We start from the raw sequence: 14,282 nt of genomic DNA, 5'->3' as shown, positions 1-14,282 counted from the left end.
ACTGCAGTGAAGAGAGACTGCCTTGTGCATCTCACTGGCAAAGTAAATGGAAGGTAAATCAGTGAGAGTGTGAGGAAGAAACTAAAACGTGTTTTGAAAGGGTTTATGGCTAGCAGTCTGTTTCCTTAACTCCTGGTTCAGTGCTGGGCAGCAGTAAACAAGGAAGGAGCCATAGTTGCCTCTGAAATTGAAGTGATCGTGTAAAGAAAGGTTTTAATTCTCCAAAGCAGTGAAAGATTTTGGGAACCTGCTTGCAACACTCAGAAAGGACTGAGGAAGTTCAGGTGAGTGGTGATGACCTCTCAGAAAACCTGACTTCTATAAGACGGAAGGCAAAGAAATCTCCATGTCATCATTTTCATGTGAGATGCTTGTTCAGAAATACCATCTCTGATTATTCCTGTGCAAGGTCTAATGTTCAGTTCTGTGAAAACACTTGAAAATAAAGAAGAGAGAAATTTAGGAGCTGAGGTGAGCACACACTGGTCATTGTGAATCACTGGTGTTTCCAAATCTGAGGCCAGTGGAGAGCTTGGCCTTAGATCAGCTATTTTCAATAGTAAGTAGTGCAAGAGCACAATCAGTCTATATTTGTGTTTAGTATATAATTACCATTGGCCCTGCATGCGTATAATTAACAGTTTGACATTACATCCTGCTGGATTGACATCTGTAGAATTCAGAAAGGGCTCAGGATCTCCAAAGAGCGGTTTTGTTTCAGGTCAGACGTGATCCGATCGTCTAAATTAAAGACATGTCAAACCACATGAAAAGTTCAGGACAGAAGGTAACCACACAGGACGTGGCATGTGAGCCAGGTAATCACAGCAGTGGAAGGAACAGCCGCACCAGTGAGCCTTCCTCCTCTGCAGGCTTTGGAAAAAAATGCTCCTTTTTTTGTTTTTAATAGGAAATAAAAATTAGTAAATGCAACTCCTGGCTGCAAGGAAGCACAAATAAAGCAAAACAGATGTTCATTAGCTAATCACTTGCAATTTTTTTCCCCTCTTGTTCTGCATGGAGGAAAAGAAAATCGAGCATGTGGGAACTCGCCCGTTGAGAAAACAGTTGGATCTTCAGTCATTTATCTGTTTCACCTCTGACTCGGTTCAGGCCTCCATTAAAAGGCAGGCGGGGTGCTATCAGAAAGAAAGGTCAGCGAGGATCACTTCAGATGCTTTTCAGCTGGGGTAACCCTGGAGGCTATCCTTGCTTTTGTGGGCACGGCGAGTCGGCTAAAAACAAAACAGAAAACCAAACAAAAATCCAGCGAGAGCAGCGGAGCTTTGAACTACATCACTTGTGTTTGTCTTATTCCTAAATTACAGTGTCATGTTAGTACAGTGCTCGTTATAATCACATATGTACATCAGGAAGTGTGTTTATTACAGCGATACCAATGAATCCCAACTGGCAAGCTGCTTATTTCCCAGGAAAATAACATAACCTTCCTTCCCTTTGGATCGATACATCATTTTCTTTTTCTCCCTGTTTAAGGCAAGACAAAAATACGTGCAACTTTGTACTTCAGCCAGAGGGTTTTATCATTAACAAAATTCTAGTACATAAAGTCAGCAATCAAGCTGTTTATCTCCTTTGTAACAGTGTTATGACATTAGGTGAAATTAAAGAAACTCAGCTAGCACCTCTCATTAGTGGTACTTGCTTCATGCTTTAACAGCGTTAATTTAACAGTGTTAATTTTAATACACAATACTGGTTCCTAGAAACCTGGCATTACGCAGTAGGTTGAGCAGGTATAGGTTCTTGCCTATCAGACTTTACCAATGGCCATCTCTGCCTCAGTGTGATACGAAAGCTGGCTCACTAAGAGCTGGTTTACTTGGGAATGTTGGTCTGGGATAGTCCAAATGGTCGTTGTCTGTAAGGGCCCGGCTTGGTTTGGGTCTTATTTTCCTTTCATGCAGGTAGCACCAAGCTTAGTTTTCATTCTGGAAATGAGCTCCCCAGCCCAGGCCAGCTAGCAGGATCTTGCCTATATGGGGGAGTTTCCATTGAGGCCGGTGGAGCTACCATTCCTGAGGAAGGCAGACATCAGGAGAAGTCACAGCCAAAAGGAACAAGCTGGCAACCTGAATGAGCTGCGTGAGCCCAGGGAGAAGTTATGCCAAACCAGGATTAGACAGTGGGCTTTCAAGCAGGAGGCAATGGGATTTACCTATCTGGGCATCAGTAAATCATTTGATGTTGTGTTTTTTGCTCATTTATCACATAAATTAAAGATTTGAACAAGTACTGCAGGACACTTTGAAGCACCGTCTGAGCAATAAGGGGTAGCATAAAAAGGGAAAGTATCTGGCTGGGTATAAGAGCACAGCTCTTGAAGGATTCATCTTGGGGACGGATCTTATTTAATATCTTCATGAATGACCTTGGCACAAAACACAGCATGTTGCTGAAGCCTGCTGATGACACAAAGTTGGGAGGCGTGCCATACGGAAAGAACTGGATGACCTTGAAGACCGAAGTAATAGAAACGAGATGAAATCCAGTAGTGCAAAATGCAAAGTCATGAGTTTAGGGAATAATAAGAATTTCCACTATAAACCGGAGGCTCATCAGCTGTAAATGACAAAGGAAAAGAAACACATGTGTGGATCGCTCAGGCACAGGATGAGGCTCTGGTAAAGGTATGCACAACTTCAAATATAGCCTGGGAGGTATTTCTTCCTGTAGAAGGTAGGTGTGCTGTTTTCCAGAAATAGGCAAAGCCTCATTTGGCAACCTGTGGACAGTTCAATTCCTTTTGTTCCTGAAGCGTGAGTCTGGCTCACGTGGAAAAGGACAGTGAAGATGCGGGAAGAATGGAGAGCTTGTCCTTTGAGAGAAGAATGAAAGAGCTGAGTTCTTAAAGAAATGAAAGCTGAGGAAAAGGTTGACGGCTGTACATCTACACATCAGAGAAAAAAACAACACCCAAACAAGCTATTTAAGTTAAAGGACACAAGGCTAACTGGGTACAAATCGGCTATAAATACACTTTGCTGAAATCAGAAGGTGGTTTGTGACTACGCAGAGCAACGAGGCTCTAAAACAGCCTCCTAGTAGGAGCTGAGGACAAATAACTCCTTGTTATAAGGACAAACTTGGCGTGTTTGTGGGAAAGGACTGTAACACCAGGGCTTTGGAGGTTGTGTCCTGGGAAGTGCTGAGCCTTGAATATCTTGGCTTTCTGTGGGATTTAGTCCAGGAGTTATATCAGAAGTTTTTTTTAGGGCTAGTAATTACTCTATCTGGAGAGGACCTTGTTTTCAAGGGGCTAAAGCTCATGATATCTGATAGGGGCAGTAAGCTGGTCAGGTCTCAGGGTACTTTAGTATTTATTCAGGTTTGTATAGTTACAGGTTGGTGGGAATCAGATTTTTTACGTTTGGACACACTTAGTGTGTCTGCGATTAATCTGGTTCTGTTAATGAGGGCTGCACTCTGCCCTGTGGTTTCCGTGTGTTGATTCTGAGTGCAGTGTGTATCTTCTGGGTGTCTGCATTGGTTTATGTTCCTGGTTGTTACATGACCTGATTAATACTCCTAGGTTAATGCAAATGCAAACAGAGACCACTGGTCTCTGGTGGCTAAAAACTGGAGTAGCAGTAACAGATAAACATCAGTATTGTTATTTTCAGCTGCTAGGCAAAAACAACTCCTTGTCTTCACTGTATCCCATGGATCACAGAATAGTTGGCGTTGGAAGGGACAACTGGAGATGCCCCAGGCCAACCCCTGCTAAAGCAGGCTCCCGGCAGGGGGCTGCACAGAAAGCATCCAGGTGGGTTTGTGTATCTCCAGAGAAGGAGACTGCATCACCTCTGTCCCAGGCCCGCCCCTGTGCTCCAGGCCCCCACCATCTCTGCATTCTCTGCAGCAGTTCCCTGTCTGCCTGGAACTGGGGAGCCCAGCAGTGTATCAGCTCCAGTTGGTAGAAACTGAATAACTATCCTCTAAACTGCGTTTCCAAAGATGGGTCAAAAACATACGTGCTGTCCAAAAAATAACAAAGTGAAAGAGAAACAGAGAAATGCAGGCTTTGGAAGAGCTAACAGGAATATCCCCCGCCACTCCTACCAACGCAGATTTCACAGGTATTATTGAAAAGTTAGTTTTGACTTCAAAAGAGAAGGAAACGAGAAGAAGTTAGAAATAGTTTCAGAAAAGGAGACTTATGTCTCTGCCTGCAGCCCAGTCCACTGACACATCCCATGCAGGTGCTGGGTCAGCTGGAAGGTGGGATGGTTTCACTGCTGTGCCATTCACAAGGGCCAAACACACCTCAATTTCAGTGGTTCTTTCAGGGTTAAAATTAAGTATGCACTTAAGGGCTCCCTGGATCAAAGCCAGCCTATTCTACCTTGCACAGAGCAATTCCTGAAAGCCATGTCTTCCCATGAGCCCATCCCTCGACTTGTGGACTATCAGCTTCTCAGAGCTGTTCAGGCTGTACGCTGTTTTCTGGTACCTTGCAGTTTGCTCCAACAAGGTGAAAAGGAGCTTGTGTGAATTTTGTTCCCATATTTCACTTCTCACGTCCTCCACTGTGAGCATTTCTGTAGCATAGCCCAGCACATCTGGCCACTTCTCATAGCCCTAGAGAATGCGTGTCAGTTTAACACTCAAGTCTCTCTTCTTTGCTTTGCTAGCCACAGTGCCGAGCTCCACAAACAGATCTGAAGGGATGGTTGATGCAAAGAGCAAATTTCACATAATGTGAAGGAAGGAAAGAACCAAAGAAAAATCTGCCCTTGGAAGTGATGGAGTCACCTTCCCTGGAGGTGTTCAAGGGAAGATGTGGCACTGAGGGATGTGGGCAGTGGGCTTGGGGGGTAGGCTGGGGCTGGGCTTGGGGATCTTAGAGGTCTTTTCCAACCTGAATGATTCAGGGTTCTGTGAAAAGCCAGAGAAGGTTTTTAGTCAACAGTTTTGCTCTCACTTGATCTAAAGTATGAGCACTTAGCATTGTGGGCAAACACATTTATTTGATAGATGAGAATGATTTAATGGGTACTCACATTATGTTCCTCTCAGTGTATCTGGAGAGGAGGCTAAAGAAAATGGATTAGGTAGTGAATCAGGCTGGATGACTTTATTAGGCACAGCTTCTGAAATGAAAAATCTAACAATAAGCAATGAAGCTGGATGGTTCATCTGGCATTGACTTCCTTGCAAGTAAGGGAGCCCAACCTGCCCAGCCAAGCTATCTGTGAGCAGAAAGTGAACGTTTTTCAACCCTTCCCTTACAGTTCTCCCGAGTAAAGGACCTACCAGAAACCTCCCTTGGAAAAGCTGAGGAGACACTAATTAAAAGAATACTGTATGTCCCTGATGAGGGACTGCTGACAAAGAAGAGCTAACTCCACGAGTCATTGGAGCAGCTCCTTACAAAGATGCAAGATGTAGCAGATCTAGTCTGGAAATCACCTTCATTGCTGAAAGACCACCACTGCCCTCCAAGAGACACAACGGAGGGCACAAAGAAGAACAGTGAGCGTCCATTTCCTCAGGTTAAGAGGGGTGGGACAAGGGAGGCTTTTGCTGTGCTAAAGAGACCAGGGTTTACAGGGCTGCTGCAGCAGAGAGGGGCAGTGTATCCACTGCTCTCTTTGCCCAGGGCATGTTGGCTTTTCATACAGGTTTTGATTGCACCCTTCATTAAAAGAGTCATTCCACCCTCCAAATTAGGTGGAATTCAGCACTGAAAGAATCCAGCCCGAGTCCCAGTTTATTTCTCCATAAAACATCTGTATTGTTCTTCCAGGATGGCTCTGCCAAATGAGTCCTCAATAAACCCAAAACCTGGCAATAGACAAAACGCTCCAAAGCGCCTTTTTAATATGGAAAAGTATCCTGCAGTGTCGCAATCTTCCAGTGGAGACCACCCCCTACCCCTGAGAAATGCAGAATAGCACCAGGCCCACAATTTGCCTGGGGTCGAGCAACAGAGCTGGGCCTTATGCTGGCTTACTCCATCCAGAGGGTCTGCCCTATAGTTTCTTTTTTTCTCATATTCTTTTCCTAAAGATCCTTAACATCTTTTTCCTTTTTATTTTTGTCCTGTGGATAGAGGCTTTGCAAGTTTCTTCTTTTATTGTTAGCTCATTTGGCAGGAGCAGCCGAGCAACAACAGTGTTTTATTTGGAAATAGTTGAGGGGGAAGTCGGCAGTGTCCGAGCTGCACGCTGATTGCGTGAGCTCTGGGAGGTTTTCACCTCTGCTTCTAGGCTGCACCAGGCTGGGATTATCTCATTTGATTTCATTGGATCTGTGCGCAGCTACAAAGTGGGGGAAATGAAAGGTTGGTGAAGCTTGCCTTTGTGTCACAGTAGAAGCTTTTAGTTATTTGAGTGCTAAGCGCTCTCTCTCCCTCCCCTCTCTGTGGACTGAATATCAGGCAAAATTCTACTTAGCTGATTTGAATCAATGAGTGGAATGTGACTTACACGGCTTATTTTCCATCGCAGAGGTGATCCTAAGAAGCACGGGGGAGATGCCTGTATTAGCTATGGGGGAAAAACGTACTGTGTGCGAGGCACTGATGGCTGAATCTCCTCCCTTTGTGCATCACACTCGCAAATGCTCACTCTTTTATGGCCAGCAAAAATACATGCTATCATTTTGATCTGCAGCATTGCCTATGCTTGCTGATTTCTTTCCAAATCCATAAGACCCCCTTCACAAAGGCTCCACTCGTCAGAGATTAAAGGCTCCACTCAGCAAAGACTCAAAATAAACCAAGAACAGCACTCACTAATGCTGGCACATCTTTTCCCTTTTTTTTTCCCCCTTTCTTTGAGAACCAGTCGTGCCGTGCCGTGCCGAGGTTTGTCTGTCCTGAAGTCCATCTGTCCTGCTGTGCTAGGTGAGGCCAAACCAAAATAGCTCAGGGCCAAATTTCTAAGAATTCAGCACCTCCTGATGAGGGCCAAGTCAGGAAATCAAGAGAGATCTTCATGTGGCAAGGGGAGCATCGGCGTGTCTGTGTTCACAAGGGTGTTTGATGGTTCACCTGAGGCCAAGGAGGCCCTCAGTATCAGCACCAAGATCAGAGGCACTACGGCCTGGGAGCAGGTTTTCATAGAATTACAGAATGATAGAATGGCCTGGGTTGCAAAGGAGCACAGTGCTCACCCAGTCCCAACCCCCTGCTGTGTGCAGGTGGCCAACCAGCAGCCCAGGCTGCCCAGAGCCACATCCAGCCTGGCCTTGAATGCCTGCAGGGATGGGGCATCCACAGCCTCCTTGGGCAACCTGTTCCAGTGCCTCACCACCCTCTGGCTGAAAAACTTCCTCCTCATATCCAACCTAAACCTCCTGTCTCACTTTAAAACCATTCCCCTTGTCCTATCACCACCCACCCTCACAAACAGCCGTTCCCCCTCCTGTTTATCCGCTCCCTTCAAGTAATGGAAGGCCACAGTGAGGTCTCCCCACAGCCTTCTCATTTCCAAGCTCAACAAGCCCAGCTCCCTCAACCTTTCCTCATAGGAATCTGATCATCTTAGTGGCCCTCCTCTGGATCTGCTTCAAGAACTCCATGTCTTTCTTGTGTTCTTGGAATTGTTTGAGTTGGAAGGGACCCTCAAAAGACATCTAGTCCAAAAGTCCATCTAGTTTTCAGCCCTTCATTTTCCTCCTGGCCAGGTGTGATGAGACTGTCAGAGCTTGGTGCAGACATCTTCTTGCAGCATCTCCATGGAATATGGAGCACCTGTGTGCTGGGCTCTGAAGGAATCAATCTGGCCCCAATAGCTTTTCCTGGGCTTGGAGCGTGGAGCACTGTTGCACCTTCAAAGCTTCCCCAGCCACCACCTGAATTTAGTTTCCTACTTCACTGGGGACTCAGCAGAGTTAATTAATCAATGCTTCTAAGTCAACATGATGATAGAAAGAGCTGTTTACCAGATAAATATTACTAGCACCCTGTGGTCGTTTGCAATTCAAATGCACTATTCCCTGCAGGGAATGACTCGTGTCATTGCTATGTGTCACTGAGCTGATTAGAGGGCTGTCAAGTGCTTTCCACCACCAAAAAAAAAAACAGACTTGACACCAGATGAAGCACTTTCCCAATTAGTTGTTGGGTTCTCCGCAGCCAGTCCCCAGATCACAAGTCAGGCCTCCAGAATGCCAAGAGTCTTTTAAAAATCATGGGATGGTTTTATTCTGCAAATGCTACTTTTAGCCCTTAGCATGTGTTCAGGCCACCTCCTGAGGCTTTTTTTCTTTAGGACCATAAGGACCGCAGATTTTTTTCTTAAAGTGATATTGCCAGATAGAGCAGCACATCAGGAGCTTGGGTTTTGCATAACACCAGGGAAGATTCACAGGAAAATCACAGGAGTTGGCAACAGAGAGCTTTTCCTTCAGAACGGGCTGGCACGGCTCGGCGTGCAGATGTTCCAAAGAGCAGCTCCTTCGCTGGTGCAACTCCAGCTTCACCAGTGCCAGGGGATGGATGCGAATTGAGAGCTGCTGTGGATCTGCCACCCTCAGGTTTCAAGAAGCACTAAGCTGGTTTGGTGCCTCAGTCGAGACACGTGCCAGCTAGTGAGCATCCCTGGGAGCTGCTCTCTGTATGATGGGCAGAAGGGAAGCTGAACGCCTTCCTCCCTGCTCTTCATCACTTTGGGGGTGCTGGTGCACAGTGAAAAGCCCCAAGGCTTCTGTTCAGTGCAGCTATCCAAGGAAGGAGGGAAAGATTTCAACACGGAAAACTTGTGCCTTTCCACCAGCTTTTGCATCCGAACCAGCACAGCTTGTGTCTGCTCTACTGAGTCAGGCACTCAGGGCACCTGGAAAGGAAAGCTGGCTTTAGAGACAAAGGTCCCGCCTTGCTTTTAGGATGGGACATTTAGGAGGGAGCCTGGGGCTCCCTCTATTTTGGGGACAGGGTGGTTTCTCTGCCTTCTGCGTCTCCCTTGCTGAAATCTCACATCACAGCGCTTCCCAGGGTCAGCCTGACAGCATCCATCCCATCGGCACACAGAAAGTACGGCTTTTGGAGAGGGGAACATAATTTTAAAGTTGGCCTGAGAAACCTCCATCTAGTTTTCAGGGTTCCAGAATGTTGTTTTATTAGGATTACAGTCTTGTTCTTCTTAGGTTTCAGCAGGCGTTTATGACTGTTACAACAGGAATGAAAAGCTGGGGCTGGAATCGGCATTGCTTTCTCCTGCCAGGCGCAGGGTTCACAGTAGAGGCCAGACATATGTCTTTCTCCCACAGATGCTACTTTTTTTTCTGGATGAGGAGGTGAGCTCGAGCCTCTCCCTGGAAGAGAGGGCTGGCAGCGGCGCTGAGCTGGGATGTGGAGGCTGCACAGGGGCCCATTGGCTGAAGGTAATTGCTCTGTTGGTTCACGTTGTTCCCCTCTGTCCTTTGCAAAAAGGAGAGACCAAGTCCCATGGACATGTGTCTGGCACTGGAGGTTTGTGTTGCTACTGTCTCCTTTCTCCCATGCCCCATGGACATCCTTCTAGGTTGGCAGAGGGGCTTGGTGAAGGACAAATAGTCTGTGCCTACAGACTTCCCTCCCCTTTTTGTCTCGTTTTCCTTTCTTTTTTTCTCTCTTTTTTTCCTTTTTTTTCCCCAGCACGCATTATTCCAGACCTGATGTCATTCATCTATCTGAGTTTGCCCCCATGCAAGTCAAGACTTCTCCTTGAGGGCACCCGAACCAGAATCACGTTCCCAATCTGTGCAGAAGCCATGCTGTCTGCCTCTGGGAGGCAGCAAGTGGAAGGTAAGGGCTCAAGCAGCTCTCACACAGGACACCACAAGTCCCCTGCTGTCCTTGTAGGTCTTGGTGGCCTCAAGGGAGCTCAACCCCTTTCATGTTCCCCAAAGAAGGAGTTCAGCTTACCCAAACCATCCTGCATGCAGTGAAGAACTCAGCCCTCCTCTAGGATGATCCCTGGCTATGGGACAGTTGGACCCTCTGCACAGTAATAATTAGCAGACAAATCCTGCTGACTCAGGAAACTCATCTAAGGGTTTGTTTGTGTGTTTGTTGTTTTTATGAGAAGGCCCATATGCCTTTCAGATTTTGTTATTTTCAGAGTTGATGATCTGAGGAACAGAATGAAGAGCTGACATTGTTGGTTGTTTTCTTGGCCTGTTTTATACAGCAGATGTATGCTGGTAGAAGGGCTACAGCTCATTACTTTATTTATTCTGGTGGAGTTTTGTTGCAAAGACAATAGGTCAGATCATGACACAGGAAGAAAAAAGATAGCTTTGGAACTGGTGGGTACTGTTCATCTACCAGTGCTCCCTTCACACACTGGTCAGAATCCAAGAGGTAATATGGGAATTTCTGAATGTACTTAAAGTTTATGAGACTGCCTGCCTGAATGCATGCACGTGTGTGGAGTGGAACAAGGATCCCCAGCATAATACTTAATCAAAATCCAGTTTTACCAGTGATATAAGACAGATAAAGCACTAAGTACAGTCCTCAGGATCTGCCCCTTCAGCTTATGCACTGTACATGGCATACACAGTACCTGCCAATACACGTGGTGTGGGATTTACCCTGAAACCCTGATGGTGTCCTGGATTTTCCAAGCCAGAGCCTTGTTTTAAATCTTGCCTGGTGATGTATGTATTTGATGGTCTCAGGAGCAGATCTAGCTCAATGCTGGTTTCTTTCTAGGGTATGAAAATTCTCTCTACCATACAGTGCCTTTTGAATCTGATTCTTACTCGGAAATGTGTGCTCGCTCACAGTGTTTAAGAAATGGGCAATGGAGTTTGAGCCACAACTTTATCAGCAGAGAGCACAGGTATCTAAGTGTCTGCTGAATCGTGCGCCTTCTTTCAGCACTCTCTTCCTGCTGAATAGCCCACATCTAGTGTTGTTTTTATCAGGTTTTTGAGATTAGGACTCTCCCTTTTGCTAGCTGAGATCCCCATAAATGAGAACAAGCAACCTCATTTTCTAACTCTGTTCCTAAACTGATCAGGGTGTAGCCTCAGAGTTCTGGTGCTTCTCTTGGGGTGCTGTTTGTGAACTCCTCTACCATGGTCCACGGAAATCCTTATTCCCTCCTTCCTCCCAGCCACAGTGCCATCGCTGAGCTTTCGTTCCCTCCCCCTTCCACTGTCACCATATTGATCCTCGAGGTGACCCCTCCAAGTCGTTGATCCTCCTGACTCCCCAAGCCAGCCTGCTGAGTTGGTCTTTGCCCAGTTGTTTCTTCTGTTCCCTGTGCACCTTTTCACCAGTTTTCCACTCGTATCCCAGTTTGCATTGATGTCAAATACGAATGGGCAGGGAAGGCTTGAGGAGGAAGCAATCACTAGTGCCCTACACAGTGGTAATGACATCTGATGAACTTACTTCTGTCTGCGTCCTGACAAGTAGGATGTTCCCCTTTTCCTGGTGTTGATGATGTCTTTTAACTCTGCACCTCAGCAAATATGGTTGGAAATGCTCCGACGGTTTTCAGCAACGCTGGCAGAGGCAGTGTTAAATGCAGTCATTCCATGGCTGATGTTGAGAATTCCTCCAGTAAACTCCCTTCAGCTCAGTTCTTCTGTCAGTACAACTTGCTATCATCTCCATTTTAGCCAATTTATTATCCCCCTTACAACTCTTGTCTTATCTTCTCCAGTTTAACTAGTAATTTTGTGTGCCAACATATCAATGATATTAAATGATATCTGGGTAGAGTAGCCTGGCACAAATGCCTGTCATTGCCAATCCCAGATCTGAAGTTTGTCCCTGATGTCACATTATTCCACAGCTTTCTTTATCCTTCACCCAGTATTTCATCTGAAGTCTTGCATAATATTGACACTGGTGATATGACCCTGAGATCAAGTCCAATCAAGCTGAACTCAGTGAGTCCCTTCCAACCTGGGATATTCTATGATTCTACAATTTTCTCCTTAAATAAAGGCACCCACCAAATCCTTTTTTCTCTAACGCATCCGTTTCAGTATAATAGATCCTATTATCAAATTTGCAATTCCACATGTTCCTACTTGCACTGTTCACAGCTGGATCGACATTACTTCCTCCCAGCTCAACCACGTTCAACATTTCACTTTGTTTCGGTCAGCTTCTGTATTTCTTCTTGAAGTGCCACACAGTCTGCAATGTACCAAATGCAGCTACAAAGATGGATCTTTACCTTTATACGCTCAGTTTTTCACTTCTTTCCTGACTACAAACACGATGGGGTTTTCTGCAGCCAGGTGGAACTCTCCGCTGTGTCCACATTGGCAAAGAGAGCAGCTGAATCCAGGGCAACCCTACTGACATGAAGATGAGCCTGTATATATGGTACATACAGGCTACGCACTATTTTCTTCTTCTCTTGGGGATGCTTTTGCAAGATGAGGGGAAGGTTTGTTCTTCAGCTGCAGCCTTCTTTGTTGGCATTTTTTACGCCCTTGTTGCAGAGAAGTAAGACACCAGAACTTCTAAAACGAAAGGGCTCAGAGATTATTGGAGCAATGCTTGGTCCCCAGACCTCCTTCTCTGAAACAGGTGAGTCATTCTGGCTGATACTAAAAAGAAAACAATAAAAAAACCCTCTTTCCCACACACAAAGCAGCCCTGAGGCACACGATTAGCAGGAGGTATTTCACTCGCATGGCTGGAGTAGGGCAGCATGTTAAGCAACCGAAGCCATATTCTTACAATAGGAAGCATTTAATCATCTTTGTAACAGATAGTAGCGCTGTCTGTACTTTGAGCAGAGCTTTTGTTATGCTAAATGTTATTCACTGGCTTTATTCTGAGAATATGTGTAAGTGTTGGCAGGACCAGTGACCCATGTAACTGTAATGCAATGGGTTGCTATAAAACAAATGAGAGCAATGTAAGGTTTGGTTCAGGCAGTCTCACTGAAGGTAACACTGGTGAATCTGGTAGCTGGAGCTGCGGGTCCTGTGTGGGACAAACTCCCCATCTGTCATCTTCCAATCTTCCATTAGGAAATTTGCTGTAGAAAAATAATCTTTAAAACATCTGGGTTTTTCCCAATTTTTTCCATTTTTTAAGAACTTTTTTAGTCTTTTTTTTTTGCTTGATTGCAAAGGAAACAAGAGGAGTGAGTTCCTAAATGTACTGTTGTTGGTGGTGGTGTTTTTTTTTTGTTAATTTCTTAGAGAGAATTAAAACGTGAAAATGTCACTTTCAGAAGTGGAAATGTGAAACCTAAAAACAAGCTTAAGTTAGCTAGTTAAAAAGTGGAAGTCCTTTCAGAAGGGAAATACGCTTTCTCATACATCCATGAAAGGGGAGTTGGATTAGATGACCTTTGAAGGTCCCTTCCAGCTCTACAGGTTCTATGCTTCTACATTTTAAATATCACTCCTTCCTGGGGAGGAGTCACCTTTCTTAAATGAGAAAAAGGAACACTGCCAACAGTTCCCATATTAAGATGTCCAAAATTTTATTTATCCATAAAATCTTTCCTCTGGAATTAAAAAATCCCATTTGGCAGGAAAAGAAGAAGAAGAAAAAAAAAATACCCCAAAATGACTTTCAGATAAAATTGTTGCCTTCAATAAATCCCAGATTTTCAGTGAAGAAACTTCAAAGTTTGCTTACTTTTACCATTCAAAGTGTAAAATACTGCTTTGCACAATTGAGGGTGGCAGAAGTTGACCTTAAAATTTGCTAGAATCTCTGGCCACACGACATTTCCTTCTGGGCTATTTAAACACGCAGCTGAAACACAAAAGCAGAAGGGTGTTGGTTTTTTTCTGACCTCTGAGAAACGTGAGTGAAACGTGAATGGTGACAGGGAGTGATTTTATAGGAGGTGCTGAACCTGCTTAATCTGTCTTTTGTTCAGATTTTAACGGGCTGTGTGATATTTTATTTATGTGTTGGCCTGTTATTCTCTAGCGTTGTTCCACAGCAAACCAATGGGACTGAGAGGGGTTGGGGTGACCTAAGTTGGACCAGAGATGTCCTCTGGCAATACTGTGGTCTCTCAAGTTGTTTGCTGTGAGAGTGGTGAGGTGCTGGAACAGCTGCCCAGAGAGGCTGTGGATCCCCGTCCATCCCTGGAGGTGTTCAAGGCCAGGTTGGATGGGGCCCTGGGCAGCCTGGGCTGCTGTGAAATGTGGAGGTTGGTGGCCCTGCCTGTGTTGGGGGGGTTGGAGCTTCGTGATCCTTGAGGTCCCTTCCAACCCGGGCCATTCTGTGATTCTCTCCCAACAACATGGCTGCTACAGCCCACGTGAATGGGGAATGCCTCCATTCCGGGCCCAGAGCCTCGTAGGTAAAGGTGAGTGTCCATTCTGCATAT

The 14,282-nt window shown here is 45.5% G+C and overlaps 1 long non-coding RNA gene across 1 annotated transcript in view; it reads left to right on the top strand.

Annotated features, from left to right (window-relative positions):
* LOC116216707 overlaps positions 1-13,024 on the top strand; it is a 118,799-nt gene extending 105,775 nt beyond the window's left edge. Inside the window, exons 8-10 of the long non-coding RNA XR_004160015.1 lie at positions 5,256-5,496; positions 9,238-9,351; positions 9,605-13,024. This is a non-coding gene — a long non-coding RNA (uncharacterized LOC116216707). The remainder of the gene's footprint in view (positions 1-5,255; positions 5,497-9,237; positions 9,352-9,604) is intronic.
* The last annotated feature ends 1,258 nt before the right edge of the window (positions 13,025-14,282 follow it).

Source organism: Meleagris gallopavo, chromosome 5, assembly GCF_000146605.3.
Source record: "Meleagris gallopavo isolate NT-WF06-2002-E0010 breed Aviagen turkey brand Nicholas breeding stock chromosome 5, Turkey_5.1, whole genome shotgun sequence".
NCBI lineage: Eukaryota > Metazoa > Chordata > Aves > Galliformes > Phasianidae > Meleagris > Meleagris gallopavo.
This window is presented reverse-complemented; position numbering and strand designations above follow the sequence as displayed.